Source organism: Hippoglossus hippoglossus, chromosome 5, assembly GCF_009819705.1.
Source record: "Hippoglossus hippoglossus isolate fHipHip1 chromosome 5, fHipHip1.pri, whole genome shotgun sequence".
NCBI lineage: Eukaryota > Metazoa > Chordata > Actinopteri > Pleuronectiformes > Pleuronectidae > Hippoglossus > Hippoglossus hippoglossus.
The window spans coordinates 9,720,630-9,726,629 of NC_047155.1; the positions used below are offsets into that span (position 1 = coordinate 9,720,630).

General features: G+C 41.5%; 1 protein-coding gene across 12 annotated transcripts in view; it reads right to left on the minus strand.

The window, feature by feature from the left end:
• The window catches only part of LOC117761531 (R3H domain-containing protein 2), a 47,699-nt gene extending 45,166 nt beyond the window's left edge, over positions 1-2,533 (minus strand). For 7 of the 12 annotated variants that reach the window (XM_034585515.1, XM_034585514.1, XM_034585513.1 and 4 more), the window contains exons 1-2: positions 2,205-2,489; positions 1,777-1,833 (exon numbers count right to left, since the gene is read on the minus strand). The gene's annotated coding sequence lies outside the window, so the exon portion shown is untranslated. Of the gene's footprint in view, positions 1-1,776; positions 1,834-2,204 lie in introns of all 12 variants that reach the window. The other 5 variants (XM_034585512.1, XM_034585511.1, XM_034585505.1 and 2 more) reach the window with 2 other exon arrangements.
• Positions 2,534-6,000: the final 3,467 nt, after the last annotated feature.

The window sequence follows — 6,000 nt, forward strand, 5'->3', positions numbered from 1 at the left end:
CAGAGATTCAGAGACAGAGGCAGATATGGATACCTGGCTAACAAATAAACGCACTGATCATGTCTTTCTGGATAATCGCTGACTATTTAAATTGTATCTGCCTGTAAAATATAGTAATAAAACCACTGTCACCATTTTGGCTTGTATAAATACTTAATCATATGATATAGAGTAAACGCAAGTAGATTAATTCCAACATATAAAATCACACGTTCTACAGGTGTATGAAGCATGAAGAAAGTTATTCATGCATCCTGCAAAAAAAACAAATTCCTGATAATTATGAAATATCAAACGTTAGACTTCTTCAACTATTTGAGTTAAAAAACCAAAAAATTTGACATTTGTCAATTTGATATGTTCTATAATGTCAAGATTGAAAGTTACAGGATATGAAGGGAGAAACAGCTCGGATACTACATCTTTCTCATTGCTGCCCTTAGCAACAGCAGACTGTTGATTCAATGACTCACCTCCATGAGATCGTACTATAGATAAGCCTTTTCTCAATGATACTGTCCTTACACCAGTAACTGGACTTAGTATTATTTAAACATAGGTGCCTCGATCTGCAACTGCAGAGAAATAAGCTATAATAGGGTCACATTTTGTAAATAAAGATGGAGTATACCATTTCTTTAAATCTGAGAATCTTCAGTAGGGGTATCCCCTTAGCCTATCCTTGGTCTCACTGAGAACAGTCAACAAAAGTATAAGACAGATATATTATGATAGTTTCAAGACAATCTCAGGACAATCTCATCATCAAACGTGACTATGTTGACAGTCCATGCCTGCCATTTGCCAATTTGTTTGACCTCCATGCCTGTGAATATTTAGGTTTTCAGACACACACATGCAGTTTTCCCAGAGCAGATGTTTGAATCGCGGCCCTGACAGTCTTCGCTGTGATCCCACCTTGTTTGACTCAACAGCCTTACTGTCTATTTTCGGCCCAAGTGTCAAAAAGAAGTGCTAAAGCCAAGAAGGAGTGGTGACCATCCATTACATATTGTTAGACAAATCCTATTTCGAATGCGAGTCCTCTTCAGCTGAGCTTTCAGAAACTATGGATTAGAATACAGAACGAGTAAGAGGCGTGTTTCTCCTTCATGTTGATAAATTATAGAACAATTTAGCCTCACTGAGGGAACAAGATAGATATTACCTCAGTTTGGAGGGTGGCAAAGGAAGATTTTCAATGTATTAAAACACGATGCGGCCTAAACTTTAATTGAACATTGCAATAAACGCAGCCTAGGAGTGTAGTGTAATCATTTTTTTGACTAATTTTACAAATCAGCTCACTTAGAGTTTGCCTCATAACCCACGACATTCAATCAATATTACAAAATACAGACCCTTGGGATCGATAAGGTCCAGTTACTGGTTATTACATCTACACGTTGCTGTACAAACACATACGTCTTCTAACACCTTGTTGTCACCAGCTGAATGAGGGGGGGGGGGGGGGGTTGCTGTAAGAACGATTGCAATGGCCAGCTACAAACAATTTCCAATCACTTCATTCAGATTCAACCCATATAATCAATTAATCCCCGATCACCAGAGGAAGGCATTCATTCCTCGAGTTACCTTCGTACCGTCTCGGTTAAGATTGGAAGGATACAAATGTAACCATGGCCATTCTCGAGTCAGGCATGGAGATCGCGGACTTTAAAGATGGTGCTTAACGTTACGTTACATTCCAACTAAAAACGACCACGGATCATGGATTTCACATCGTCTCCAAGTCACCGCGGAGGTTCAGCTCACCGTGTCGCTGGCCGTGGGTCTCGGTCTCCGGGTTGGAAAAATCCCGTCAAGGTCTATCTGTAGGGGAACATATGGAAGTGTGGTCAGAGCCGTGGCTGAGCAGTTGACTGAAAATATTAGCCTTGCCTGCACGCTAACAATAGCTAGCTCAAGCCTTTAGCTCGCTTCCCCCCGGCGAGTATAATTAGCCACATACAGCACCTAGCCTGGCTAATGTTAACCCGCTAGCTAGCGCTTTCCTTCCAGTGTGTGCTAGCTAAACTAGCGCCAGCAAAAACCCGGAATTCGCCACACAACTAGCGAGTCAACAAAGCGGCGCATGTTCACGGTGAAGCGAGCCTTGTTGTAAACCCCCGCCGACGCTGTCAGGTCTCGAAATGTAGCCGGTGCTAGCTAGTGGGAGTTAGCTAGCCCCGCGAATGACTTACCGATGCTAACGTAAATGGTGCTGCTAGCTTGACTTGGTTCACTGCGACCCCGACTGTCAAAATAGCGCCCGCGTGAGGGGAGAGCGCTGAAGAGCCGTGGAGCGAGTCTGTCAGAGAGTGAGTGTGTGTCTGTCTCTGTGTGTGTGTCTGTGTGTGAGAGACGGTAACACAGCTGAGGGACAACAACCGAGCGGACAAACAATAAGCGCACACAACTGAAAGGAAAAAAAGAAACAAAACGCTTCTCGCCTCCGACTTGTGTGAGTGATTTTTTTTACACCCCCCACCCCCCCTCCTTTACCGACAGTTTACGTCAGCGACGTACTTCTCAGGCGCAAGGAGACGTTCAGGATTCTTGTTTACACACCGTCAAACTATCACTGACATTATGAAGGTGTGTCACCAAGATGCCAAAAATATGATCTGCGTGTCTCCACTGCTGGAAACTGTAGGTGTGTTTGTTCGTTTAGGCGTCGCATACGTTAGTGTAGGAGCCTATTTCCAACGTGGGCCACTTTGTAGGGTGCTTCCACTCCACTGCACTTCAGAGGACGATCACTACTTTTAGTGGCTACAAGTGACTGTGATTTTTCTGATCAAACATGTGATCGCTTCATTAAATATGATGCAGTATCATAGATTTGACCTCAGGGGGGGAGTTGTGCAATGTTACGCTGTGATTATCATGAAGTCACACTGTGCTAATCACAATAATTAAAGATCCAGTGTGTAAGATTTATGTGAAAGCGATCTATTGGCAGAAACTGAATTTAAAAGAATCCTAGTGATGTTTTCACTTGTGTGTTTCATCTAAACTGCACGAGTTGCTGTTTTCTTTACCCCAGACTGAAACACAGGTAGCAGCACGAATCCCTGCTTGTCTGACTGACATCTCTCAGTGGATGTCCGCACACCACTTAAAAAAATCAACCTTGACAAGACCAAGCTACTTTTCCTTCCAGGGAAGGGCTCTCCCACCCATGACCTTACTATTACCATCGACAACTCCGTGGTAGCCCCCACCCAGGCCTGCAAGGAACCTGGGTGTGACACTCAACAGGCAACTCTCCCTTTGCTGCAGAAACCCGATCGTCTAGATACATGCTGCACAACGTCAGGAGAATACGTTCTCACTCAGAAGGTGGTACAGGTTCTGGTCTAGGCTCTTGTCATCTCACACCTAGACTACTTCAAGACACTAGTCGTTGCGTACCGAGCTGCGAACGGATCGGGCCCAGTCTACATCCAGGACATGGTTAGATCCTACACCCCAGCCCGTCCACTCCGCTCTGCATCGGCCAATCAGCTTGTAGCTCCCTCACTCCGAGGAACACCTAGCCACTTAACAGAATCATGACTGTTTGCTGTCCTGGACCCAAATGGTGGAACGACATGAGGACAGCAGAAAGGCTACACATCTTCTGCCGCAGACAAAAGACACATACATCTCTGACGACTACACCTTGGCTAAGAAGATGGTCTAAGTCAAGTAGCACCTACTGTAAATGTTGCACTTACATGTAGCACTTTGTTGTTTGGCCTTTTTTGAAGCTAATGTACTTACATGATTCTTGCTGTTTTGGGTTTGTTGAATGTACTTTTTGGAAGTTGCTTTGGATAAAAGTGTCAGCTATATGATATTTAATGTAATGTAAAAATACTATATTTGCATCGGGAGCGGATCCTCTCTACGGAGGCCGCCATGTTTTTTACAGTAGCCCAGACTGGATAAACTGAACACCTTTTGAGTTTCTATGACAACTGAAGGTTACCACAGGTTCTCTTTTACGTTTTTTAGGGGAGGGTGAGGTGAGGGGTATTCAGCTGCTCCATGCAACTTCACCTTTTAGATGTCACTACATTCTATACCCTGAACCTTTAAACTGTTACTTAACATTTTGAGGAGGATTTTTAACATGTCCACTGATTATCAGACTGATATCAATGTGTGTGAAATTTGGTGCAGGTTGATTGAATGTACTCTACTAAGTGCTGTTCTAGTTTACATTGCAAACGTTCACACTGGCCAGAACAAGTCTTTACTAAATCTGATTTAGTTTGAAAGCCTACGTCCAATTTATGCCACTTTATAGGCCACTTCTGAGAACAAAGAACAATCACTTCATTTAACTGACAAGTGTAGTTTCTAGTTACTGTGATTTGTCATACAAAAATGTGCATTATTACAGATTAAACCTCATAGTGGAGTTGTGCAAAGTTATGCTATGATTAACATGAGTCACACTGTGTTAATAACTATAATTAAACTGCAACCTTGCTAGGGAGAGTTCTCCCCATTTTCACTGTTCTCCCAGGGAATAATTGATGGGAAAAAATCAGAGTTTGTGAAATCAGGTGCAGATTGATTGAACGTTCTCTCATAATTGCCGTTCTAAAATGTTCATGAAAGCCTATTTCCAATTTATGCCACTTTATAGGCCACTTCTTAGAACAAAGAACAACGACTTCATTTTGTGGTTACTAGTGACTGTGATGTTAGATACAAAACATGTGATCAGTTTATCAAATATGATTTATTATTATAGATAAAACCTCAGGGTGGAGTTTTGCAAAGTGATGCTGTAATGCGGTCAACCTGTACTGATAACAATAATTAAAATGTAACTTGCTCTACAACTAAACTTAGAGTGCAGCTTCTGAGGCCTTCAAAAAAATACTGTTTTGGTATCTTATGTACTTCTACTTGTAAAAAATGTATCTTTACTTATTGCTACTTTTACTCAAGTAAAGGATCTGAGTAATTCTTCCACAGATCCATCCCTGACTTATCTCCCATACACCAGGTCAAACCTATCTAATAAATGAAGGATAGTCTATGTTGATGATGGATTGGGATGCTGATGATTGGAATAAAAACTTCCCTTTTCATGTGTTCAGCTGTGTATGTAGTTGTTGTAGTTCTTGCATTTCCCCACTAGTCGGCAGCCAAGTTCTTCAGTGATGTGCTGAGGCCTGAACGTTCATCGTCTCAGAACAAAGCTTGAATAACAGAGGAGGGAAATAAACGTATCTCACGGATATAACTTAAATATTTTGAAGATAAACTTACACATAATTTGATTGTTCATTGTGTGTCCATGAAGGCAACATATCAAACCCTGCATGCTATTGAAGGGTTTGACTTTCAAAATAAGTTGCTCCCTTTCCATGGCTGCACAGGGTTCATTACCTGAATTTGTAAAACAACTTACTAGCAACCTTTTAACTCCCTTATGGGCTTAATCGTGCAGGTCCATTTTACTGATGGCATTTGTTACAGAAACTTTATCCAAACTCCTTATGAGATTCAAGAATCAAAACTTTATTGTCCAATGCTGTAGGCAATTATGGAAATATCCCTTTCACTTGTGTATGACACACCACAGTATTCAACTCAGCACATCAGAAGACAATACATTATCTGGATTAACATTTCTGAAATATACAAAATGCTGCAGAGAAACAGGAGTAAAAACTCAGAATTAAGTAAAGGTTGACCTGTGGCAGTTGAAAACTAAATATTAATATCTAACTAGCCTATTTGTCTACAGAACTTTGTAAAATATTTGTATTCTATAGCATATGTGTAGGTCCGGGTCACATATCTAGGCCAAGAAGTCTATGTCATTACAACAGAATCACAAAACAAATCCCTGTAGTTTCTGGTGGCTAAAACATTTGGTTAATATCCAAACACACAATACTTTGCTGTATGAGCATATCAGACTGACTGTCTCTTGTTCTTCTCCTCTTCCCCCTCAGACACACACACACACACACACACACACATGAGGCA